The 27577-nt window shown below is 42.9% G+C and overlaps 1 long non-coding RNA gene across 1 annotated transcript in view; it reads left to right on the top strand.

The window, feature by feature from the left end:
• Positions 1 to 1942: 1942 nt before the first annotated feature.
• Positions 1943 to 27577, top strand: part of LOC132539366 (uncharacterized) — a 75615-nt gene continuing 49980 nt past the window's right edge. The window contains exons 1-2 of the long non-coding RNA XR_009550603.1: positions 1943 to 2012; positions 14630 to 14740. This is a non-coding gene — a long non-coding RNA (uncharacterized LOC132539366). The remainder of the gene's footprint in view (positions 2013 to 14629; positions 14741 to 27577) is intronic.

Below are 27577 nucleotides of genomic sequence, written 5' to 3'. Positions count from 1 at the left end.
AGGGAAGAAAGAAGGAAGGGAGGAAGGGAGGGAGAGAAAGGAATAAAGAGAGTGAGAAAGAAGGAAAGAAAGAAAATAAAAAAATAGATTTAGTCTTTGAAACTATCTTAGTTAACTTAGAATATCCCTTAGGACACAAATTAAATGCCTCAATACAGAATGAAACCAGGGTGGGGAGATAGCCTAGTGGTTATGGAAAGAGATTCTCATACCAGATGTTCCAAAGCTGAAGATTTCATCCTCTACACTACCATAAGCTAGTGCTGAGCAATGCTCTGGAAAAAAAGAAAGAAAGAAAGAAAGAAAGAAAGAAAGAAAGAAAGAAAGAAAGAAAGAAAATATATAGCATATATGTTGTATGTATATTATGATCAGTAGGTAGTATGACTAGCATAAGTAGCAAAGATGAAGGAATTTTAAAGAACAGTTCAATATCTCTAATCAATTCATTCTATGTGAATTATTTTTTAAAATTAAATCTGATGAATAATTTAAAATATTGTATCAATGCAGATGAAGATGACTCTTGAAAAGGAGGGAAGGCAGCAGCCCAGGGCTGGGGTTCAGATCCTGATGCATGATGGTGAAAAATAACCGCATTTGGGGGTGACTGTTTAGCAGGGAGTGTCATGGGGAGATAAGATATTGTACCCATATGTACTATAATCTATTAACCCCACAATAAGTGGAGGTTGTGGGGGGGGTCATATCTGTGGCTTCTACATCTGTCAGAGAATGAATCCTGTCAGCAAGAATGTGAGCTAAGAAGAGACACAGTGAGCTTTGGGTGAAATTCCAGCCCTAATGGACATTTTAGGAGAGCCTGAGCAGTGGCTAAAGCAAGCTCTGTCTGGACTCTGGATTTATTCTAAATATTCCTTCATAAATAGACACTGTGTTACATTTCTACATTTATGACAGCTGTTACTCATCTCTATAAAAGGTATCATTGTTTTCTTATATTATAGGTGTGATCATTCCTAGATTACCCTCCCTTTATTTTATTTTTTTATTTGTTTGTTTTGTTTTTTATCTAGGAGATAGAGTTTTCTCATGTGATCGGTTTCCTTTCATTTCTTGCTACTTCGAGTTTATCTCTCAATATATTTTGTTCATTTTGATCACTGTTAGTGGCCATAGACTTAATTTCTTCATATTTTTATAATCTTTATTTATTTGAAAGAGACAGCCAGATATCCAGAGGGGAAGAGGAGATAGAGAGGAAGAGAGACAGACAGACACACCTACAGACCTGCTTCACCACTGGTGAAGCTTTTCCCCTGCAGGTGGGAACTGGGGACTTGAACCTGGGTCCTTGCACACTGTAACATGTGCACGCAACCAGGTGAACCATCACCCAGTCCCTAGATTTTTATTTTTTTAAATTTCCTAATTTATTTACTTACTGATTTTTTTTTTATCACTAAGACTTTACTACTCCAGGTTGGTGTTTTTCAGACAGTTGGGGGAGGAGAGAGAGAGAGAGAGAGATGCTTTATCATAGTTGGGGAGTTGGGGGGGAGTTTCAAACCTGAGTTCTTGCAACAGGTCAAGTGTTCAGGGGCACAGGGAGACCTCTGAGAGCACAGACAATTTGTTTTCACCAGGTCTGCACACTCGGAATTTGGGTCCAAGGACACTGCACCAGTCCAGGGCAGGGAACACAAGAAAGGTGCTTTGCACTGCAGGTATGTAGTAGGAAGTAACCTCACCTGGCAGTCTTAGCGAGCCAATAGGAAGCTGGCCCAGGTGTGACGTAGGTGGGGTCTAAGAGGAGAAAAACTTTACATGGAAAGGCCTTTGGCTGCATTCCAGAGCTCTTGGGAGAATCTTTCCCTAAGCTCTATCTTCTTTTTAATTTCATCTCTGTACGAATTCTTCTTCAGAACTTAATAAAGGAAGGGTTTGGAAATCACACACCCTGTGTCACTGTGTTATCTTGTTATTCTTTCCAGCGAATTTTGCATTGGACTCATGGGGGAGAATTCAGCCTCCCTTCATCCCTTTTCAGGGTAAGTTTTCTCCCACCAGCCCCTTTTATTTTTTGTCCACTTGGGGGGGGGGGCGGTGTGCTGTACTTCGCTAAGGCTCAGGGTACGCAGGGACTGAATCTGAGCCTCAAGCCTGATAAAGCGGTGTGTTGTCTTACAAGGAGCTGTTTTCAATCCTTCACCTTTGCAGTGGGGATGGGGGGGGGGTGTTACATTGTTACAGCAAACGCTAGAAGAAGAAGCAAAGGAGTAGAGTGTAGTACAAAATCATCTTTTGCATATGGGGGGGTGTGCCTCTTTCTTTTTTTTTTTTTTTTTGTCAACTACCTGGGCCACCTTCCCAGGGTCTGCTCAGTGGGGCTCTTATGTCAAAATCCGCACTTCAGAGAGCAAAACTCAGAGCTACCGTCCTGTTTTCCTTTCCTGCTGTGACTGTCAAGGTTAACAATGGCCTCGGGCTGAACTGTGTTTCTCTGTCTCTGGGACACTCATTGTAGGCTCCCTCCCCAGCTGTGCTGTAAAAGAAAATATTTCCCAAGTGTTTGCAAGGAGAGAAAACATCATAGTTTCTTGTTAGGCAGAGGAGGGATAAGCCAGTCTAGTCCAACTATTTTAATGGCTGGTCTTTAATTACTTCCGCTGACAATTGCCTAGTGCCTTGGCATGTATTTTTCTGAACTTGGGTTACTCCTGGAATTTCTGGAAGAACTCTTTTCCTCCTCTTCGACTTATCTATTAATACAAGTCTGTCGGGAATAGAAGTCACTGGAATTCTTCAAGATCTTTGCTAAACCAATCAATGACTTGGTAAACTCACAACCTTGATGGACATTTTATTGTATAGAACATTTTTATTGGCTAGGTCAGAGAAATTGAGAGGGGAGAGGGAGATAAGGGGGGAGAGAGACAGAGAGACATCTGCAGACCTGCTCCATTGCATGTGAAGAAGCAACCTCCCTACAGATGGGGGGACAGGGGCTTGAACCTGTATCCTTGCATGGGCTCTTGCTCTTCATACTAAGTGTGCTTAACCCAATGCATCACCACTTGACCCTGTTGTATGCTTTACATTGGGTTCTAGTTCTCCCCCGCCAAGAGAATTAGATCAGTCCAGTTAATTTCGCAGGCCCGCTTGGCCCCGCCCCTAAAAAGCCCTCCAGAGTTCCAGAGTGACAGAGTTCTGGGGTTCCTGAGTTCCAGGGTAAGAGAGAGTGCTTGTGCCACCGCAAAGAGACAGTAGAGTTCTGTTTGGTGATTAGTTTGTCTTAGTTTATGAATCGTTCCTGAATAAAGAAATACAGCTTCCCTGCCCAGCCGTTGTCTCCGGGTCTCTGTTACCCGCCCGTGAAGCTATCCCAGCCAACAAAAGCCTACAAAAATTTTAACAACAGACCCCCTCCTATCTCTTTGGAAATGTTCATTAAATAACCACCCCCCCCCCAGCTGCCTGTTGTTTTATACTGTCAGAACAAAGTGCTGTTTGACAGAGAAGGTCAGGCTTTGTCTTTCATTCCATCGACCATTCAACTACCATTTCCCTCTCAACTTCTATCAGATGTGAGTGACTGAATGAGTCCTCCTCCTTCATTGTGTTTTTGAAAGTTCACTGTGTTTTTTATAAAAAAATAATCTGTAATTAATTTATTCACATCAATACATGTTGAACAGCAGGATGAAAACACTTGCAAGTCACACTTCAAGCTAGCCAGCTCCAGAGCCGGACAGATGCCAAAATATTTTTCGTTTGTGTTTTGGTATTTCATACTTGCAAACATAAGCCCTTATGTGATCTATTTACATATATATGATGAACATGAATCAAAACATTCTCCTTTTTGATTTTCTTAATTGGTTGTAGAAGGAAAAATGTCTTTAATCTTTTTTGTAAATTCTGTTGGAGTTTTTTTTTAATGTTAATTGGTGGCAAAAAATGAAGCAGTCTTCATTGGTAAAACACAAACAGGAAGGATTTTATTTACGGGTTTAATATCCTTAGTTAATGATCCTAGCACCTGGAGGTATTCTCTTGTGTGACTTGACTCAAGTAGTAATGCTAAGAAGGTGAGCAGAGATGTCTTGAACATTATAACATGTATGGTCTAAAAGCAGAAATTGTGGGGAAACAAATTATTGCAATCAGATTTTTAGCAAAACACGTGTATGGGTAGTAATCAGACATCCCCCCCCCCCCTTAAATGCATCTTGTCTGGATAATCTAGACTATTATGTAGAACAAGCATGTCAGACCAAGGGGAAATGCTAACTACATGAGTTATTACATTAAAATTGCCTGGGTTTGAGTAGCCTTTTGTAATATGAGATTTAGAATATAAAATTCTCCCTGGGTATTTTTTTTTTCTACGCAAATAGCATTTACCTTTCCCTCACAGGAAATCGTATGCCATTTCTCAAAGGTTAAAAGACTACTTTCAAATAGTGTTTACACTCGTATTTAAAATAAGGAAAATAACCTCATGATTGAAATCACTGAGATTTGTGACAAGGGCTCTTTTGATAAATGATTAATCTGACCACACACACTGAGAAGCTGGAGCTCAGTAAGTAATCACACAGCAGGTTTTTTTTTTCAAACACCCGGCCCTCACAGGTCATAAATGTACAGCCCGGCTTAGGTGGGCACACAGAGGATGAAAAGGGACGGCTGAGGTTTACAGAAGGTTTGGAGATGGCTAGGCAATAGGTGTTGAAGTTCGGATGGCATAGGAAATGTATTCCTTTATTATCCTGCTTCTTTCATAGAAACAAAAGCAGTCTTGTCCCTCCCTGCCTTTTCACCTGCCTTCTCCTCTGCTGAAATCCACCTGGGAGAGAGGCTGTGAATGCTGATCAAAAAAACTCAAAAACTCATTTCTGATTTGAAAGAAGTGATCTGATCAGCCTCATCACTATTTAGTGCTGCCTAATTCAGGTGTTATCAGTGCCCATTAAGTTACATGAGTCTTTTATTACCCAGCTTTCCTGCCCTGGGAGTGGGGAGAGGGAGAACTTGGAGAGGTTGTTGCTTACTATGGAATTTTTGAAAACCAATGTGTGGGGTGGGGGTAGATAGCATAATGGCTATGTAAAGAGACTCTCATGCCTGAGGCTCCAAAGTCCTGGATTCAATCCCTCACACCATCATAAGCCACAGCTGAGCCATGCTCTAGAAAAAAAAAAGAAAAGTAATGTAGGGAGTCGGGCAATAGCGCAGCGGGTTAAGCACACATGGCACGAAGCACAGGGACCAGCATAAGGATCCCGGTTCGAGCCCCCGGCTCCCCACCTGCAGGGGAGTCACTTCACAGGCGGTGAAGCAGGTCTGCAGGTGTCTGTCTTTCTCTCCCCCTCTCTGTCTTCCCCTCCTCTCTCCATTTCTCTCTATCCTATCTAACAACGACAACAACAATAATAACTACAACAACAATAAAAATAAAAAGGTCAACAAAAGGGAAAATTTAAAAAAGAATATTAAAAAAAAGTGATGTAATGTGTGTCTCTAGAAATAGAGAGTAAAAAAGGACATGAGTAGAACTGTTCTGTCATTTGTGACAGTCTCATTATTGTCATGGAATTCAGAATGAGAACAAAGAACTAGATTCCATGCTGAAAAATAAGGAACTCCAATGAGAAAACTCCTCTTTGAGAAAAATGCATATGTTTAATAGTTTTTCGAGGCACAGAGACTCCAAAGAGGAGTCTTTTCCAATGTATTTGGGAAAACGTATCATTTCATAGTGGTTGGATGGGAGTCAGGCAGTAGTGCAGCGGGTTAAGCACACATGGTGCAAAGCACAAGGACGGGAGTAAGAATACCGGGTTCGAGCCCCCGGCTCCCCACCTGCAGGGGAGTCTCTTCACAGGCGGTGTAGCAGGTCTGCAGGTGTCTGTCTTTCTCTCCCCCTCTCTGTCTTCCCCTCCTCTCTCCATGTCTCTCTGTCCTATCCGAAAACGAAGACATCAATAACAACAGTAATAACTACAACAATAAAACAACAAGGACAATGAAAGGGAAGAAATAAATGTTTAAAAAAATCATAGCGGCTAGATATGCACTGACTCAGGATATTTGTAGCTAGACAAAAATACACTCTGGTGCGCATTCATTTCAAAATAATCGACTTGTAGTTGAGCAAGTGCATCATGACCACTTATAGCATGGACTTCAAAATGAGGTGAAAGCCGTTTTCAAATGCAAGTTCACTTAGTCAATGATGGTTTGGATCACAAAAAATAATAAACTTTATTTGTGCCAAGTCAATTAACTCATGTGGATGCCAAGTGGAAACAAAGAGCCCAAGTATCTTGCATGGGATCTATTGTTTTCTGATGCAAAATTTCATTTTATTTGTCATTACAGATACTGTTGCAATTACTTTGAGAGCCAGGAGCTGACAAGTTTAAAACACAGCAGAATACCCAAAGAGGGGGAAAATGGTCAAAGATAGGATGGGAGGGTTGGGAGAATCCTTTGAAGTGTCTAGTCCATTATTTCTCACAATATGATCTCTGGATACAGACTATAACAGAGGTGGGAATCATTTCTGCTCAGACTAGTTTCAGAGAGTCTTGTGGAAACTTCTGTATTTACTTCTTTACTGCAAGGTGTTGGAGGCCCTTTAGTTTGTAAGTATATTTGATTCTACAAAAGAAGAAACTTCTCCAAATTTAATATGCACATGTGGATACAGAGTATATGTGAGAATGGAAGAAAGCAAGAACGAGGGGGAGAATCTGGGTATACTTTACAAATATCTGTACCCTTCTTTTCTGTGGACATATTTTAGTATTTTTTAAATCACTGTTGTGGTTATTATTATTGTTGTTTGTTGCTGTCTTTGGATAGGACAGAGAGAAATGGAGAGAGGAGGGGAGACAGAGAGGGGGAAAGAAAGACAGACACCTGCAGAGCTGCTTCACCGCCTGTGAAGCGACTCCCCTGCAGGTGGGAAGCCTGGAGCTCGAATCGGGACCCTTAAGCCAGTTCTCGGGCTTTGCGCCACATGTGCTTAACACACTGCGCTACTGCCCGACTCCCCCATACTTTAGTATTTCTGTTCTCATGTAAGGTCCCTGTCTTGAGAGATGGTACCCAAGACTGGGGGGCGGACCACTCAGTAAAGTGCATGTTATTATTACTGAGCACAAGGACCAGAATTCAAAACCCAGTCCCACTCCTCACCCTGCAGAGGAGAAGCTCCGGGAGACGTGCAGCAGGTGTCTCTCTTTCTTTCTATATCTCCTTGTCTCCTCAGGTCTCTCACCCCTTCTCTTTCTCTCTACTTCTCTATCAGAAAGGGGAAAAAAAGGAAAGAAGAAAAATATAGAATGTAGCTCCCAAACCTCAGCAATAACCCTGGTGGCAAAATAAACATAAAGCAAAATAAAATCTGAAGTCTAAGGAAGTTAAATGGAAAAACTCCTGCTGATTGATCTGTGCAGTGACTGAACTGGTCCCAGAGCTTAGCTTCCAAGACCCCAGGATGGTGTGGTTAAAATGTCTTCCTAAGGCAAGGCTGCATATTTTGATGTTCATGGTCTAACAGCATAGGTAGTGGCTCATGGGATTCTGCATTAGAACAGATAGAAGATTCGAAACACTCCCCACTACATCCAGTCCAAGATTCGTTTGATATATATATTTTTTTCTCCTTTTATTTCCTTGGCCCTTAAGTTCCACCTATCAGTGAGATCATTACACCAAAGCAAAGGACTCTGGGGAAGAAGAACATGGGAGGTGGTAGGGGAGGGTCCCAGTGCCGAGGGCTGCAAACAGACCCAAGATGGGAGGGTGAGAATGCTGGATAGACACAAGGAGATGAGGAGGAACCGTCTCTATGGGCCAACAACTGTACTGCATACCACTAACTCTCCCCATCCCAATAAAATGATCCGAAAAATAAGCACAAGAACACTCCCAACGGACTGTGAGGAATACAAGAGTGTTATCTTGATTTACTTTTTCATATAGAAGCAGAGAGGCATAGAGAGAGGAAAAGAAGCCAGAGCTCAAAACTCCCTTTATTGAGTGGGGGCCTGGCTTCAACCTGGTCCACACATAATACAGAGCAGTACACTATCCTAGTTAGGTCTTTTGTCAATCTGTGTTTTGTATCTTATTTTATTTTATTAGTGATTCATTTTTACAAAATTCATTTACAAAATTATGAGATAACTGGTTTTCACCACCAGAGTTCTATATCCCCATTCTCTCCACTGGAAACTGCAGTAGTACTTTCAAGGTCATAGAAATGGATTGACATTCAATCAATTTTCCCCTCTCATATTAATTAAATAGTGGTTTATATGACTACAAATTAATAGGAGTTTAGATAAACACCATTCCCACCACCAAAAGACTGTGTCCCATCCTTTCCTCCCCCCACCCCCAGCCCCAGTGAAGTCGAACATCCACCCTCACCCTGAAACCAGGGTGTCGAGCTGCGCCGTGGAGAAGAGAGAAAGGAGATTCAGAGCAAAGAGGGAACACAAATCTTTATTTGCGCTGGCACCTCAGAGTTGGGTGAGAGAGAAGCAGGTTGGGCCACATGGAGGTAGCAAAAATGGACACCTCACGCAGCAAGCTTCCCTACGTCTAACCACTGAAGTGAAGGGCTGGCAAGAGAGAGAGGTGCGGAAGAAGAAGGGATTTTATGGGAGTATCTCTCACGAGAATGGGAAGGGGGAGGAGTAACCAAAGCATTCCAACTATTTCGGGGAATTGACAATGCCCCGAGGGCACAACATGGTGGAACAGGCACTCCTAGAATGTCCCAACTCTCAAGGGAACTAGCAGTAGCCTGAGGGGACAACATGGCAGATGTGACTGCATCTGCACAATTTCCCAGCACCAGGGTTTTTATTTTGGTACCCTACTCCAAATTCAGTCAAATCCTCCTTTGAATTTCCTTCTCTGTTATTCTTTCTCAACTTCTGTTTTTGACTGGGATCATCCCATACTCGTCTTTATCTTTCTGACTTAGCTCACTTAACATAATTCCTTCTAGCTCCATCCAGGATGGATCAGAGAAGGTGGGTTCATTGTTCTTCATAGCTGCATAGTATTCCATTGTGTATATATACTACAGCTTTCTCAGCCACTCATTTGTTGTTGGGCACCTGGGTTGCTTACAGGTTTTAGCAATTATGAATTGTGCTACTATGAACATAAGCATACACATTATCTTTTTGGTTGGGTTTTATGGAATCCTTGGAGTATATTCCTAGGAGAGGAATTACTGATTCATATGGAAGGTCCATGTCTAGCCTTGTGAGAGTTCTAGTCCTGCCTTCTCTTTATTTCTGAGTCACACCTACGCCTATTATTACTTCTGCATGTCCTTTCTTTTTTCTTCTTCTCTCTCAGAGTCTTGATGGAATTGTAGTTCAGAGCCCTCTGGTCATCTTCTTCTAATATTTCTCCCCCTTTGGGAGTATAGACCAAACTTCTTCTTGGGGTACCAAAGGTGGGAGTTTTGATTTCTTATAACTGCTTTTCAGCCAAACGTGGGCATGGGCCAGTGGATCCATAGCCCCAGCCTGTTTCTATCTTCCCTAAGGGTTAGGGTTCTGGAGAGGTGAGGTTAAAGACACATTGGTGAGGTTGTCTGTCCAAGGAGGTCAAGATAGAGTCATAGTAGTGTCTGCAGTTTGGTAGCTGAAAGGCAGTTAAGATATAAAGAAGGACAAGATGTTTAATAATCAGAAAGGCAAAAGTAGGAGTAGAGCCTATGAAAATAGGGATCTTGGGGTAGATAGAAGCTAGGAAGTCTACTTTAGGTATGTTCTGAAGGGACCATAACTTTAGTAATGTTTTTTTGAGCTTGACAGCTCATATGCAGGTGGACTAAAAATATTGTCTCAGAATATTATGTAGATTTGGTTATTTTATTTTATTTTTCCTCCAGGGTTATCACTGGGGCTTGATGCCTGCACTACAAATCCACTGCTCTTGGAGATCACTTTCCCCCCATTTTTTGTTGCCTTTGTTGTTGTTATTATTATTATCATTATTGCTGTTGTTGTTGAATAGGACAAAGAGAAATCAAGAGAGGAGGGGAAGACAGAAAGGGAGAGAGAAAGATAGACACCTGCAGACTTGCTTTACCACTTGTGAAGTGAACCCCCCCTACAGGTGGGGAACCAGAGGGCTCGAAGCCAGATCCTTATACCTGTCCTTGCCCTTCTGGTGCACTTAACCTGCTGTGCTACTGCCAGACCCCCAGCGCTGGGCTTCTTTAAGGAGTGTCTGTCTACTGTAAAGAGAGATCAGGGGGCTGGGTGGTGGCACACCCAGTTAAGCTCACATAGTACTATACACACGAGGACCAGCACAAGGATCCAGGTCTACAGGTGTCTACCTTTCTCTCTCTCCCTCCCCTCTCAATTTCTTTCTGTCCTATCCAACAAAAGGAAAAAGGAAAAAAAAAAAAAAGGCTGGCAGGAACGGTGGGTTTGCAGTGCCAGCACTAAGCCCCAACAGTTACCTCCAAAGAGAGACAGAGAGAGAAGAGAAGGAAGAGAAGGAGGAGAAGGAGGAGGAGGAGGAGGAGGAGAAGTCCTCATCAGTCTGACGTACATACCTGAACATCTTGATACAATCAGTCTGTCTGGTAGGGACCTGCAGTTCTGCGTTTTTGAAGTTCCCAAGCCATGAGTGTGTGTGTGTGTGTGTGTGTGTGTGTGTCTGTTATTGTTTCTAGGGGAGTGAGGCATGGAAGGTAGAGAGGAAAACAACAATAAAAATGTTCCCCCCCCCCCCAGATACCATCATTCTTAAGGGAGGCTAACCAAAGATAATTCTACAACAAGATATTAGAACATAGTTGCAACTTCATTTGTAAATTACGGGACTCTGCTATTTATTTCATCTTTGTTTCTCTCCCAAATCTTTTATCTAGCTATTTCTTTCTTTATTTATTGTTTTCCCTCCAGAGTTATCACTGGGGGCTCAGTGTTGGCACTAGGAATCCACAGCTCCTGGTGGCCATTTTTTCCCCTTTGTATTGGATAGAGCAGAGAGAAATTGAGAGGGGAGGGGAAGATACAGAGGGAGAGAGAAAGAGAGAGACACCTGCAGACTTGCTTCACAGCTAGTGAAGTGCCCCCTCCCCTCCCCTCCCCCCCCCCCCCCCCGCAGGTGGAGAGCCGAGGGCTCGAACCAGGATCCTTGCAGAGGTTCCCTGTGCTTCATACTATGGGCACTTAACCCATTTCATCACTTCCTGGCCCCCTCCCAAATCTTTTATGTATCATTTACCAATGTTATTATGATTATTTTTAAGATTCACTTATTTATATGGGGAGAGAGAGGAGGAGGAGGAAAGGGGGAGGGAGAGGGAGAGAGAGAGAGAGAGGTGAATCACTCAGTTACTTAGATCTGGCATATAATGAGGCCAAAGATTGAACCTGGGTCCTCAGACATGCAAGTTCTGAGCAATATCCCTATCTCTCAGGTCTGAGACTTTCTTTCTTGAAACCAAAGACAGACAACGTGGCTTCCCTCTTGCATAGACTTTTTAATATAATTTTATTTCTGCACAGTCTTTCTCTGATGAGCTGTTGAATAAGGATTAATAAGCTGTTGAAAGCATGACTATGAAATGAGATCCTAAGCATGGACTTTCTGAAATGTATTACACTTTTCTATCCTTTCTCTCTCTTTGTATCTACAAAGGGGCCAATGAATGGAGTTTGCCATTGGAAGTGTATCCCATTCGGGGATGCCAGAAACACTTGCAATTCTGTTGCTGTTGTTTCTATTGTTGTCCGTGAGCTGAACACCTGTTCCCACGGAGCCTCAGACTGGCCTTCAGTTAACACACATTTTCTCACTACAGAGTGGGTGCAGATGGCAGTGGGCAGGAATGTTTTGTTTTGGAAATAACAGTCCCGTTCCTTCCCCACCTCCCATACTACTTGGAAACCCTTTCTATTTTTAATTAAAGACACTTATTTTTGTCATATAATAAGGAATTTCCTACATCAAAGCTTTATAGGAACTGTCAAGGAAGAAGTTTTCCACTCAAGTGCCAGATTTGTAAGTCTCCCTTCAGAGAACAAAGATGCCAAAGAGAGGGACTGAGCAGGAAAGGCTGCAGGAGCCAAGAGGACAGTCAGTGGGGAAATTCTTGCATTCTGAGATATTCAAATCAAATTTTGCTGAAAAGTATCGAAGATCAAACTAGTTCTAGAAAGAAGGGAAGAGAGGGCCAAGCTGGACAGAGTCCAGTTTTTGTTGGAAAGGTAGAGGACTGGGAGAGAGCTCACCTGGTTCAGAGCACACTTTATCTTTTATGGGGACCAGGGTTCAGTCCCCCAGCCTCCACAAGGCAGTCCCTTCACAGTGGAAGCTAGCATTGCTTCTCCTCTTTTACTGTCTGCCTTACTTTCTGCCTCTCCCTCTCTCGTCTCTCACCTTCTACCCAATGACAAGGAAGGTGGGTGTGTACCTGAGTCACAGAGGGTACTGTGCATTTTGCAAATGGGAAATGTGAGGAGGAGGGAGTCCATCCCAGCTCATGAAAGGATAACAGCCAGGGCAGGCACACGGGTGCATATACCAGATCCACCCGTCAGACAGCAGTGCACACTGGACTGACCGAATGGCTCTGCCTCTTGGTTTGCGTGCCCGGAACAGGGCCTAATGATATTCACCTGTCAGATTTGGGTGAAACTGTAAAGCAAGGAATGTTGTGGATGGGGAAGTGGCTCAGTGGGCAGAGGCCTGAACTCTTCTACGTGAGACTCCTGATTCAGTCTCAGGAAATGTACACCCCAGAGAGGTGTAGTGATTCTCTGACTCTTCTCAACCTCTCTCTCTCTGACCCTTCTCAACCTCTCTCTCTCTCTCTCTCACTTTCATGAAATACACCATTAAAAAGGGGGGGGGGCTGGGCGGTAGCACAACAGGTTAAGTGCACATGGCTTAAAGCACAAGGACTGGCATAAGGATCCCGGTTCAAGCCCCCGGCTCCCCACCTGCAGGGGAGTCGCTTCACTGGCGGTGAAGCAGGTCTGCAGGTGTCTGTCTTTCTCTCCCCCTCTCTGTCTTCCCCACCTCTCTCCATTTCTCTCTGTCCTGTCCAACAACGATGACATCAATAACAACAACAATAATAACTACAACAACAATAAAAAAGACGACAATGGCAACAAAAGGGAAAATAAATAAATAAATAAATAAATATTATTGGTTTAAAAATTTTATATCATCTTTATTTATTTATATAATAGAGACAGTGAGAAATTGAGAGCAAAGGGGGGTAACAGAGAGGGAGAGAGACATCTGTAGCACTGCTTCAGCACTCACAAAACTTTACCCCTACAGATGGGGACTGGGGGCTAGAACCCAGATCCTTGCACACTGTCACATGTGTGCTCCACCAGGTGAGCCACCACTGGCCCCACGGTGTTGGGTAGTATGCCACCTCCCCCTGGCTTCTGCTTAACCATATGCCTATATAGGGATTTACTGATCCCATTCAAAGCTTTGGTCTATTTACATAAATCACTTTTACATTTACATAAAGCACTCCCTCCAGGGCATTGGTGGTTCAGTGATAGGATTCTCGCCTGTTCCGCCCCCTCCTTGTCACACTCTGATTTTCACCAGTCACTTTTCTCTCCACCCTCTCTATATCACATCCTGTTTCCACCCTACTTGGAGAGTATAAAAACAGCTGCTCTTCTGATTAAAGACACTTGGAAATTGCTTTCCGGCTCCGAGAGTTCCAGAGTGTATCTCCTGCAAAGTTGGTGCGGCAAGGGTTCCTGATCCCTCTCCCACGCAGCAGCCTAGATCGGCTCCAGTTGAATTCTCTCCGACCCAGAGAGCACTAGCTTGGGAAGAAGTACCCTCAGGCTATCCCGGCACCACACTTACTATTATTTTTTAAAATAGCAAATGCTAAGTACTCTTAAATAAGAAATGCAAGGGGAATGGCTGTATCTCATTAGTGTGCTCCAGTGGGTCCTGTGTGCATCACATATGTTAAATATTTATATTTATATATATATAATACATGTATATATTCATATATATGGAAGTACTAAAGGAATGTATATTCAGCGTATATCAATCAACTATAGTATTTACATACATTGATTTCATTATTTCCTTTTTGCGTCTTTGCTGACACACTCGGTCCTATAGTACAATGTGTTCTCTGCCTCCTCTCCTTCCTTGTAGTGTTGGGGTTCTGACACTGTTCTCCCTTTACCCCCACCCCTCTGTGCTTACGCAACTATTGTCACACTGTTCAGTTCATTCTTTTCTACATAATTGGCAGGCAGACACAGTCCCACAGGTCAACCCAGGTAGAGAGCCAAGTCATAATTACTTTCTAGAAAGTTATTTTTTTCAAGAGTCAGCACAGCACAGCCTGTAGTCTATGCACATAGGGGCTAAGATTAGTCAGAAAGCGCAAAAGTATTTTTTGTTACTGCACTGCTTTTTATAACCTTGAACAAGTCATTTTAACTCTCCTCATCTTGCTTCCCTAATGGAAAGATTAGGGAGATAGTATCTGTCAGGTGCTATCTAAATATGACATGATGTATAAAGAAATCACTGTCAGAAGCTGCTGATTCTCTCAACAACATTTTTTCTTTCTTTCTTTCTGTGACCTTCAATCTCCTAGGATTCATCCATGATTCAACAACACAAGGCAAGAAGTGCCTGAGGTCTCCAGAGTTTTCTTCCAGCAGATGTTGTAAGTTTTTTGGACTGGCATACTGTCACTGCCTGTTTGGTGAGTTTGGCCCTGCTTTTCTAATAAATGTGCCTCTTACTGTTGAGAAGTTAATACCCAGACCAGGGAACCACCCCATGGAGCACACTGTCACACTGTTTCAAACCTGAATCTTCACCTGCAGGCTGGAAACTAGAGTCAATGGACCAGCGCTACAGGCATCTTTCCTACCCTTTCTCTCTCTGCCTCAATCAAGCGTAAAATGGCCATTAGGAATGGTGGAGTTGTGTAGACACAGAGAGCTCCAGTAATAATTCTGGTGGCAAAAAGAAAAAACAAACAACAACAACAATAAACTCAAGGTGTGGTATATATATATACACACACAATGAGATACTACGCAGCCATTAAACATGATGATTTCATTGTTCTCAGCCCATCTTGGATGGAGCTTGAAGAAATCATGTTAAGTGAAATTAAGTCAGAGACAGAAGGATGAATATGGGATGATCTCACTCACAGGCAGAAGTTGAAAAACAAGATCAGAAGAGAAAACACAAGTAGGACCTGGACTAGAGTTGGTGTATTGCATCAAAGTAAAGGACTCTGGGGTGGGGGTGGAGTCGAGAGTACAGGTCCTGGACAAGGGTGACAGAGAAGGACCGAGTGGGGGGTTGTATCCTTATGTGGAAAACGAAGAAATTTTATACATGTAAAAACTATTGTATTTACCGTCAAATCTAAAACAGTGATCCCCCAACAAAGGAAAAAAAATAAATTATACAAAAAGAAAAGAAGAAAAAAATATTCAAATAAATTAATACCTGCAAAGAATATAGAATAGTATCTCTTTCCTTGGACTCAGTAGCCAATAAACATTAGCGATTAGTATTTGCATTTTGGTTTCATGAGGATGAAGTATTGCTGAGCTCTTTTATTTACTTATTTATTTATTTATTTTAAGAAGCTGCCTCTTACGGTTTCTTACCATCATGTAGACAGATACAACCCTTGGCTTCAGGCCCATCCCTCTTCCACTTTCAGTATTAAATCATCCCATTATAATCCACTAGTTCTGGGGGTCTTTCTTGATCCTGGGGGGGAAGTGATCTGCATAAATGATGTGCTTTTGTTAATTAAAACTTGAGGAAGCATCCTGATGGGGCTAGGAGAATGGAAGAAGGCAATGGTCATCGTGTTGGACTTTGCTAGAATTCCTGGGATCCTCCTAGGCCACCGGAATGTGTTGTTAAAATGTGTCTGCCAAACATCAAAACATGATATAAGACAGGGGGACATGTGGGGAGCCACATGTGCCCTCAAGGTTGCTATTGGCATGGCCATAGAGTTTATGTTAAAAGATAGTTCCTGGGAATCGGGTGGTGGCGCAGCAGGTTTAGCAAGAACTGGCTTGAGGATCCCAGTTTGAGCCCCCGGCTCCTCACCTGCAGGGGAATCACTTCACAGGTGGTGAAGCAGGTCTACAGGTATCTTTCTCTCCCTCTGTCTTTCCCTCCTCTCTCCATTTCTCTCTGTTCTATCCAACAACCACAATATCAGCAATAACAACAATATAATTACAACAAGAACAACTAGGGCAACAAAAGGCAAGATACAAGATACAAAAAAAAAAAACAAACAACATTTCTTGCCTCTGGGGGGCTACTTGCCTCGATGGGCAATTGCATGGAGGTGGGGAATGGCCTAGAGTCCCACAGGCAGCTGGCTGCAACTTACTTACTATGAAACAAAACTTGTTATTAGCATATCTACTGCACGATCCAACGTTTCTAGTAGAGAAGGAATTTGAGACTTTTACATATCAACAACGTCTTTTAACCTTTTGTTACACCCATTCAAGATGGAGACACGCCCTAGGTGTGGGCCGGAGAGGAAACCTCAGGCATGAGAATAATTAGCATAGCCATTGTGCGATCTACCATTTCTAATAGAGAAGGTAGTGTTTTACATATCAACAAGTCTATTTAACCTTTTGTTTAGACCAACTTAGTTGAAATATATTGATTGTTAACTAATTTTTACCTCAGACTTTAAATGTAAGTTAATTTTTATCTTTATGAGAATTACGTTGAAAACCTTTTTCATTTAACTTTGACTAGTAAGAATTTAGCCTTAAAGCTACTGTTTACCAAACTTTAAACATACACATAAACATGGTCATTAATACACAAGGAGAGAAACCTTTGTTATGAAGACATGTCATTTTAAACACGAATTTAAATCTGTACTGTCTTAGTTGTTGGGGGGGGGGGGGTTTCACCATCCGGAGGTGGCTTCCCGTGCAGCTCCATTCCCGAGCAGCTCCACTTCTAGGAATTGCAGGTTGCGATCTCTGCACAAGTCTCTGCGTACTCCAGCTTGTCTGCCTTCAGACCGGACCGGCTGGAGATCTCGTGTGCCCAGTTTCGGCAGGGAGCCCGGGGGTCCGGGAGGCCCAGGATGGTTCCAGAATTCATAGAAAGAGGGCAGGCAGGCCAGGCTTGTAGAAGGTGTGGGCATAGGTGCACAGGGGTGGCGGTCATGATAGGCCACCGTGGCCCTGCCCCATGGTCCTGCCATGTCTGCTGCCCTGCTCGCAGTGGCCGAGCAGCGTGGAGGGATCACACGTCCAGTGCCCTGCGCCACGCGGTGGAGAGCCGGCTCCTGTGGGCTGGCCTGCGTGCTGGCATCGGACTCCTGCGTGTTGGCATCGGGCTCTTGCGTGTTGGCGTCGGGCTCCTGTGTGGAGGCATTGGGCTCCTGCGTGCTGGCGTCAGCCTCCTGCAGGCTGCGGGGTTGCAGACGCAGTGCGCGGGGTTGTCTGGGCGCAGCCGGCTGGCTGGCTGTTTAACCAGGTGGAAACAGCAGCTCCGCGCCTCGCCTCCCGCCCGCTGGCTCTTCCCGCTGGCTGTTCTGAGTTCGCCCGAGCGAGTGGAAACCACAGAGTGGTCCAGAGATAAATGTTCCAAAAACAGCAAAACAGTCTTGTGAAGAAAGGGCAGAGGCCTTTGGAGATCTCTTCATAAGCAGAAGAGAAGGCCATACTGCATAGGTAGCCAAATTGTCTTTACTTATCTGAGAGATGAGCAGGTCAGGTCCACGTGGGCGCCATTTGTTGTTAAAATTTCGGAGGCTCTTGCCGGGCAGGTCTAGCTTCACGGCGGGTAACAGAGACGCGGAGACAACGGCTGGGCAGGGCAGCTGTATTTCTTTATTCAGGAACAAAGATTCACAAACTAAGACAAACTAATCACCAAACAGAACTCGGCTGTCTCTTTGCGGCGGCACAAGCACTCCCTCTTACTCTGTAACTCGGGAACTCTCCAACTCTGGAACCCTCTGGCCCTCTCTCTCTTCCTCTCGAACTCGGGAACTCACCAACTCTGGCACTCTCGAACTCAGGAACCCTCTCCCGGGGTTCCTTTGGGGCGGGGCCAAGCGGGCCCGCGAAATTAGCAGGCCTGATCCAATTCTCTTGGCGGGGGGGAGGGCTAGAACAAGCCAATGTAAAGCATACGACAGGAATGACCTTAAGTCACCTTGGGATTGCATTATCTTTCAAACCTCAGAGAAGATTGCTTCTTATTTGGAATGACTTAATTCCTTTTTTTGGGTAAATTTTTATTTAGTTATTATTTATTTTCCCTTTTGTTGCCCTTGTTTTTTATTGTTGTTATTGATGTCATCACTGAGTCATTGTTGGATAGGACAGAGAGGAAGGGAAAACAGAGAGGGGGAAAGAAAGACAGACACCTGCAGACCTGCTTTACTGCCTGTGAAGCAATGCCCCTGCAGGTGGGGAGCCGGGGGCTCAAACCAGGATCCTTCAGCTGGTCCTTACACTTCGCACCACCTGCGCTAAACCTGCTGTGCTACCGCCCGACTGCCGAATGATTTAATTCTTAATATTTATTTATTTTTTAATTTCATTTTGCCTCCAGGGCTAATGCTGGGGCTCGGTGCCAGCATTACTAATCCACTGCTTCTGGTGGGCATTTTATTGGACCAGACAGAGGGATATTGAGAAAGGAGAGGGAGATAGAGAGGGGGAGAGAAAGACAGACATCTGCAGACATACTTCACTGCTGTGAAGCATCCTCCCTGCAGGTGGGGAGAGGGGCTTAAACCCCAGTCCTTGGCCCGTTAGCAGGTTCTTCCACATTCTTCTGTGGCTGCTTCACCAGGTGCGTTACTGCCCAGCCTTCATCCCATTATAAGTTTTTACATTTATAACTCCCTAGAAGATGCGTTCATATTTTAATGTAGAATTTCATAAGTACAAAATGACAATTTTGTGCTGGATTGTTTTAGCCATACTTTGGTCCTCTAACTCAGGATGGAAAACATATAAAATCATTTCTTAAATGGTTTACATAGAGACGGTCTATGTTTTGAGATCTAAATTTCCCTTTTGTTCCACCCATAATCATCAATCACATAATGTTATCTATGTTTTTCTTTCTTTGTAATCATTTTTTTTTAAGTAATCTATTTTTCTTCCTTGCTGGAGTTATTTTTGCTTCAGAGTTATAACATCTACACCAGATTCATTACATTCCTGTTATTTAGCTAATAATTACAATCTCAGCAATATAAAGATTGTCATTTTTTATTAAAAAATCTTAATGTTTTCAACATTATATTCATAATTAAAGGAGAAATTCACTTGCAAATATTTTCAGAAACAGAAAAATTTATTTAGATTTTTTAATGATCTTTATTTATTAGGTAGAGACAGGCAGATATTGAGGAGAGGGGAGATAGAGGGGAAGAGAGACAGAAACACACCTGCAATGTGCATCACTAGTAGTGAATCTTTGCCCCTGCAGGTGGGGACAGGGAGGCTTGAACCCGAGTTCTTGTGCATTGTAATGTGTGCACTCAACCAGGTGTGCCACCATCTGCCCCCCCCCAGAAGATTTTATTTAGTAGTTATTTTGCACATGAGTTTCTGTGATATAGTAGTTGAGTAGGACAAATGCAAGCAACCCCCCGGCTGGATATGAAACTTGTTAGAACGTGTCCATTCTCTCCATTGAGACGGCTTTGTTTCCTCTGTAACTGCTGGTCTGGATTCACTGTGCAGTCTAGACCAAGAATCCCAAACACAAGAGACTATGGGGAAGAAGTCTTTAAAGGGGGTGAGTTCTTCTTCTTCTAGCGTTTGCCCTTCTTCCGTAGCCAGTCGACAGTGTCAGGTTGAGCCTGATGTCAAGTTTCGAGACCTCCTTTGAATCTGGAGAGGTGGCAGTCATTGACTATGTGGGTCATAGTCTGTCTGGAGCCGCAGGGGCAGTTCGGGTCGTCTCTGGCTCCCCAGCGATGGAACATAACGGTGCACCGGCCATGGCCTGTTGGATAGCAATCGAGGAGGGCCCAATCATAACGTGCTAGGTCAAAGCCGGGTTGACACTTGCAGGGGTCTGTGATGAGGTGTTTGTTCTTGACCTCAGCTGACTGCCAACTCTGTTTCCAAGAGTCTGGAACAGAGAAGTTCAGTGTAGGCGTAGGGGACCAGATTGGGTGACGAGACGTCAAGCGTTGGACAGGGTGGGCGAAGATATCCGCGTATATTGGCAGGTCCGTGGGAAATGAACTTAGATGATGCCGCATCCCGATGAATATCTGGCGGGGTGATGTTGGGGGTGAGTGAGGGAAACTAAGTGAAGAAATGCGGAATCATGGTGAACTCGAGATTATATGCTCTTGTTAAACTGGATAACCGTCAGTCCATTCCAGTAGATCATCACTCATTCATTTTTCCAGATCTACAGTTCATTCAAGAAAAGTCTAAAATTTAGATTCAGCTCAAAAACACACCATGGGCCAAACCAAATGCTGCAAAGTATTGCCCAGTACAGTTTTTTTTAAATAGACATTATTTATTCATTTGTGGAGAGAGACCGAGAAAAAGACAACGTGACATGGAAGGAGAGACAGAAAGGGAGGGAGAGACAATGACGGCACTGCTTCACCACTATTGAAGCTTTCCTCCTCTGCAGAGGAAGGCAGGGACCTGAGCCTGGGGCCTCAAAGATGGCGGCATGTGCACTCAACCCGGTGTGCCACCACCCAGCCCCACCAACACAGTCTTTGACAGGCACTTTATGAGGACTCTTATTATTACTGTTTTCCTTTTATCATTTTGTGGGGTGTGGCTAATGGTTTTCAGTACAGCTGTTGACACGTGTACAATCTCTCATCTGCTTATCTTCTGCAGATAAGGGTCTGCAGAAGATTCTCACCCCAACCTGGGTCCTTTTCCATAATCATGTGTCAGGACACCAAAGCACTTTACTCTCTCACACACTCCCTTACCCTCTTTCCTTCCCCAGAGTCTTTAAGTTGGTATAATTCACTCAAGTTAGACCAAGTTTTACTGTTGTTAGTGGTGGTGGTTATTTTTTTTCCTATCTGTCTTTATTTCTGAAGTTCTATGAGTGAGATTGTTTGGTGACAATTTTGCATGTACTTCTTCAATTATAGATATGAGTTCCAATCACTATTAAAGTCAAGTGCATTACCCATTTCCCCTTGCTTATAGTCGTATCTTTATACCATCCTCACCCTCCGTAATTCAATGACAGGAAGGCTGATGGCCAAGGAGAAGGGCAGTGCTTCCTCATTCTATCAAGATTGACTCAGTGGTTCTTGTTCAGATGAAAAAAAAGAGTCAGGTACAAATTTACCAGGTAGAGTGACAAGGACAGAAAATGAAACTTCCCTTTTTTTATTTGTAATTTATTTATTCTAATTTATTTATTTATTTTCTGGAGTCAGACATGTTACCATTCCTCCATGAGGACCTGCTCTTTTTTTTTTTTTTTTTAATTTTTCTAGCCAGGACACTGATCAGCTCTGGCTTGTGGTAATGCAGGGGATTGAACCTGGGATTGAACCTTAGGCATGAGAGTCTCTTTTCAGAACCATTATGCTATTTACACCCCCCAAGCCCCACCCCCAAAGAAATTTCTCTATCCTCCTCGTTGTACTTTCTTCTAGATTCTAAGACAAGCTTTTTGAAATGGTCTGGACTGCTTTGCTTTGGGGGGGGGGGGTGTGCAAGGCCACACAAGCACATGCAAAATGGGAATTTATGACCAAAGCTTCCATTTAAAAAATTTCCTGTACTTGTAGTATAATTGTGGACCTGGTTATTCTCTCCAAAGTGTGTTCTCAGAGCTAAGACAAATGCACTCCTTTGAAACTATTTATTTTTGAACCCTAATTATCAAATACAGAAGTTCATATATTTAACTATTGTTTATCTATTCACTTACCAGCAGGATATGCCACTAGCTCAAACTCTTCTCTGTACTAACAATTCTTTGAATGCCTGAAAAGTTGCTTATTTATATGTCTCTCTCTCTTCCTCTCCTCAGGAGGGAGAAAGTCTGATTGTAAATTAACCTTTAGAAAGCTCATTCTCAACTTGGCCTTTGAAGACCCAAGGTAATTTTAAGAGGAAATGTATTGGTTTTATTACTAATGTTTGGGGAAAGAAAAAAAAAAAAAAGCACTATGCTTTCTGTTAAAGGAACAGAGAGACCTTAGTGAAAAAGCAAAGCAAATGAACAGAAAAGCACAGCCAAACTTCCTAAAGAGTTAGACTCACTTTCTCATATACATATCCATTTGGTACAACTGGGAGAGGCACTCATATAAAATCTTAAGCATGAGCGCTAGTAAGTGTCAACACACAATTTCATTGGTTCAAACTAGTTTGAAGACTTCAGGCTGCAGACTCAAGTCAGTTCTGAATTATACATATTGGAACACTGTGAAGTCAAATATTTGAGTGTCTGTAAAAACTAAACCTTATTTCAATTATAATCTCTTATAAGTTTGTCTTTTACAAGACAGATTTTAGGAGAACAGGCCTGTCTCCTGCTCTGCTTGGGCAGATCTTCAAAAGGAATCCCATTAAATGGGCTCTTGTGGGGAGTGGTGGAGAAGCTTCTTTTTGGGCAAAGAGCTCAAACAATAAGTGATAAAACACACATCCTCCAGGAAATTGTTTTAAACCCAGCCTGTGTTCTTTATAAGTCATTTGCGTGTAATGGGTGTTGAATGCTTCCTGTTATGTGTGATTTTATGGCTTTTGGTTTTAGAGAATCAGGGAGTTGCTATATGCAATCCTTAAATGGCTTTCTTGTATTCCAGAGGAGCCCTGGTTACTGTACTGATCAAAATCAAGTGTCTGCATTGTTAGGGTTCTTTCATCAGCTTATAAGAGCTCAGTCAACCTGTACCGCATCAAAAAGACATTCTAACGCTCCCCGAGGCTTACAAACCACACTGAATACAGTTCCCCAGAGAACATGAATGCACAACTCTACTTTGGGATTCCAGAGTGCCTTTCCCCAACTAAACTCTGGCAGATAAAGTAGTCATATTGTAAAGTACCACACACTCACCCATGGAAGCTTGAGAAAGCAACTGTTAATCCAGTCTCCAGGGGTGGTCTTTGTCTTTGATTTTTTTTGGGGAAAAAAATCTCCTGGAGAGAATAAAGGGAAGGTAGTATTATCGGAAGGCAGTTTAGGGAAAGCAGCACCCTCCCCCCACCCTGCACCCTGCAGGAAGCCAAGAGAAGGGCCTCAGGCTGTCAGAAGCCAATTGTCTGAATACACCACCCGTCACTCTTTCCTTCCCTGAAGGCAAAGGCCACAGCATGCAGATGGAGCACTTGAAGACAAAGGCTGAAGTACAACCCCTGAGGGTCCTGCCCTTCCTCTGAAGGGGAGTTTATAATGGAAGAGGTGGGGTGGGGGGCTTCATCTATCTCTTTCTAAGGGGTCTACATTCCTGCATGTTTTGTACTTTGTTCTTTTCTGTCCTTACTTTCTCCTAATATATGTTCATTGAGAGGGGAGAGGGTGCTAGAGAGGGAGAGAGACAGAGAGACACCTACAGCCCTGCAGGTGGCGACCAGGGGCTTGAACCTGGGTCCTCGTGCACTGTAATATGTGCCCTTAACCAGATGCGCCATCACCTGGCCCCTAACTCGTGATTCTTCCATACAGAAGTCAGGAAACCCACAGGAGGGGACAGGGAATGGCCCCTGTTAGCAGCACCCTCTTCCCCATACAGTCATACAGACAGTGGGCCAGAGGTCTTCAATACAGTAAATTTTTCTAAATGGTGTTTGAATGACAGGGAGACAAGACAGGGACTATAGATGAGATAGAGCCTGTCTAGTAAGATACAGAGATGAAATGGTTCTTACAATGCCTCAGACTCCATTCAGCACTTTTATTTTTTCTCCTTTGGTTGCCCTTGTTGTTTATCATTGTTGTGTTTATTATTACTGTTATCATTGTTGCTGGATAGGACAGAGAGAAATGGAGAGAGGAGGGGGAAGACAGAGAGGGGGAGAGAAAGATAGACATCTGCAGACCTGCTTCACCACTTGTGAAGTGACTCCCCTACAGGTGGGGAGCCAGGGGCTCGAACCAGGATCCTTACACTGGTCCTTGAGCTTCATGCCAAGTGCACTTAACCCACTGTGCTACTGCCCCTTAGCTCTTACTATTATTCTTTGAATCTATTACGTGAGTGTCTTTGCATAACCATTATGCTATCTTCACCCACCCATTTGAATAATTCCTATCCCAACTCACTCACTCACTCACTCACTCACTCACTCACTCACTCACTCACTCATGTGAGTAGCTGCAATTTGGTCTGTGGCTTTTCTGATCCTGACTAAACTTTCATCCTGCCCTCATTTACTCAAAGTCTCTCAAAAGCTCACCATGGTCTACCTAGGAGGGCCTAGCTGCTTTGCACTTAGGACTAGTTGACTTTATTAAAAATTGAAGATGAATATAAGATGATCTCACTCATGGACAGAAGTTGAAAAGTAAGAACAGAAAGGAGAACACAGAGAATTTGTACAGGATTTTGGGCACTGGGGTGTGTGTATCTGTGTCTGTGTGTATTGTAGGGAGCAGGGAGAGGGTATTCATGCAGGATGGTGGAGGTGGGATGTTACTGGGTGGGTTACTAGGGTGGGGATGGGAGTGTTTTGCAGAATACTGAGAAATTTTACACATGTACCAACAGCTGTATCTATTGTAAGCCACTAACCCCCCCTCCAAAAAAAAAAAGCTGAGGAACTCAAAGATCTTTAGTTTATGTATTTTCATCACTATTTGAAATTTAAATGAAAAAAAATCTAAAAATACTGAACAATTAAAAATTAAACATATATATATATATATATACATACACACACACACACACACACACACACACACACATATATATATATATATATATATGTAGCATTTTAAGTGAAAACCATCTATATTTTCCTCCAAAGCAGAAGCAAATAGTGAGAAGAGTGGTAGAGTGGTTATGTTTTTGGAAACTACTTTTTAATTTTGGATTAATAAAAGGCTGCTGGTCTGTCATATCTGTTTCTGCATTCAATATGTTGAGATGTTACCTGTCCTTTAGTCTCTAGAGAACTCTACTGTATGCTTGTGACAAAACATGAGAGGAGAAGGAAAATAATGTTTTAGTGTTGCTGTGAAAACAATTTCCACTGGGAAAACTTCTTAAAAGACCAATAACATCAGGAATCCTTGAACTCATCTTTGAGAATCTTGGTATCTACTAAGAATGTTCAGCTGCTTTTAAAGACTGATGATTTTGACTAAATTATCCGGACTGTTACTACATTCACGTTTCTTTCTTTCTCTTGCTTTCTTTCTTTCCTTTTAAATCTATTTACTAGCTATATAATCTGGCCCTGTGTTTTGATACCCCTTATTTGTATAATGGGTTTACTCATATTTAACTCAGAGTGCTGTTACATAAATGAAGTCAATGTTCTCTTTAAAGCACTCAGAATCCTGCCAGGCACATTATGAGCCTTCAGTACAATGTTACTGTTAATACATTTTTTAGCAGTTATATTTCACCTAGCACACATTACCTAGATAGTTCCACTGGAACAAGCACTATTTAGATAACTGCAATAAAAATTTTCCATGCTAATGCCACTTGTAATCATTGTTCTTGGGGAGAAATGAGCTACTAACTTATTCATTTCATGGATGTGTTTATTGGGCAGCTCTTCTGTCCTAGTGAGTACTCTGAACCCTGAGGGAAGAGATTCTCGCCTACATTCAGCAATGAGGAAGACCATCTTAAGGTGGCATTGACACTGGGTCTTGATAAGAATACGTAGTGTTGAGGACAGAGTAGATGTGAAGAAGAAAGGCACTCTAAAAAGGAGGTGTTTAGTGCCGAGTAGACAAACCTTTTCTAGAAAGAACCAGATAATAAATATTTTAGGCTGTGTAGGCCATCTGGTCTCTTTAGCAACTTCTCAACTCTGCCATCATCAAGTGAAAACAACAGACACAACCTAAAGGAATGAGCATGAGTACCTTTCCAGTGATACTTTGCTTATGGATACTGTGATTTCTTCCATACAATGTTCTATGCCTCAGGATAGTACTCATCTTAGAATCTTGTTTCTCCTTTATTGTTTATTGATGCAGAAACTAGTATTAGCTTATGTGATAATACAAAAACAATGCTGTTAGAGATTTAGATCAGGAGTTGTGATTAGCAACCCCTGCTCTGGAGCAAAGTTTTCAAGTGATAAAACATTGTATCTGTTGGGGGAAACAAATTAATTCTCTAGACTGATGTTTGCATAGGGCAATGTGAAAGCTAGTGATCTAGGCAGGTGTTCATTATCTCAGGGAAGATAAGGAGGAAGGAGCAAAGAATGGTAAGCTGTGAGTGCCTGGGGAATAACAATTGCAATTCAAGGGAGGACTTCCAGAGATGGGCGTCACATTTTTTTTTTAATATTTATTTTATTTATTCCCTTTGTTGCCCTTGTTGTTTTATTGTTGTAGTTATTATTGTTGTTGTCGTTGTTGGATAGGACAGAGAGAAATGGAGAGAGGAGGGGAAGACAGAGAGGAGGAGAGAAATACAGACACCTGCAGACCTGCTTCACCACCTGTGAAGCGACGCCCCTGCAGGTGGGGAGCTGGGGCTTGAACCTGGATCCTTATGCCGGTCCTTGTGCTTTGTGCCACCTGCGCTTAACCCTCTGCTCTACAGCCCGACTCCCGGGCATCACATTTTACAAGCATTATTGCTTAGGATATCATAACCTCTTTTGTAGATGAGTAAAGTGAAAATGGAAAGAGAGGAGCTGACTTGATCAAGATTATACATACTGGGCGTCGGACAGTGGCACAGTGGGTTAAGCGCACGTGGCGCAAAGCCCAAGAACTAGTGAAAGGATCCCAGTTCGAGCCCCTGGCTCCCCACCTGCAGGGGAGTCGCTTCACAGGCGGTGAAGCAGGTCTGCAGGTGTCTGTCTTTCTCTCCCCCTCTCTGTCTTCTCCTCCTCTCTCCATTTCTCTCTGTCCTATCCAACAATGAACAACATCAACTATGGTAATAATAATAACCACAATGAGGCTACAACAACAAGGGCAACAAAAGGGGGGAAGAAATGGCCTTCAGGAGCGGTGGATTCATGGTGCAGGCACCGAGCCCAGCAATAACCCTGGAGGGAAAAAAATAAATAAAAATAAATAAAAATAAAAATACATACTGACGACTGAGGGATTTCTTCCATCATCCTCATTTAATTCCTCCACAGCTATTATTGTGTACAGCTTATTTGGTAAGACAAGCCATAGATACTGATTATAACGCTGCTTTAGTGATGATTCCAGGAAAACAAAATAATAGTTTATTTGGATGGGGAGGGTTAATGTTGTAAAAGAAAGATGTCACGTAAAGAAGAAAGGATAACATACATTCTTGGGACAGAAAGTTAGGCTAATGGGACATTTCCTTCTTAACGGATGGGGGTGAGGTGTATCTTTGGCTCTTAGGACTTGGGAAGAAATG

Source organism: Erinaceus europaeus, chromosome 7, assembly GCF_950295315.1.
Source record: "Erinaceus europaeus chromosome 7, mEriEur2.1, whole genome shotgun sequence".
In the NCBI taxonomy this organism is placed as follows: Eukaryota; Metazoa; Chordata; class Mammalia; order Eulipotyphla; family Erinaceidae; genus Erinaceus; species Erinaceus europaeus.
The sequence above is the reverse complement of the archived record's forward strand: the minus strand, read 5'-3'. Positions and strand labels throughout refer to the sequence as shown.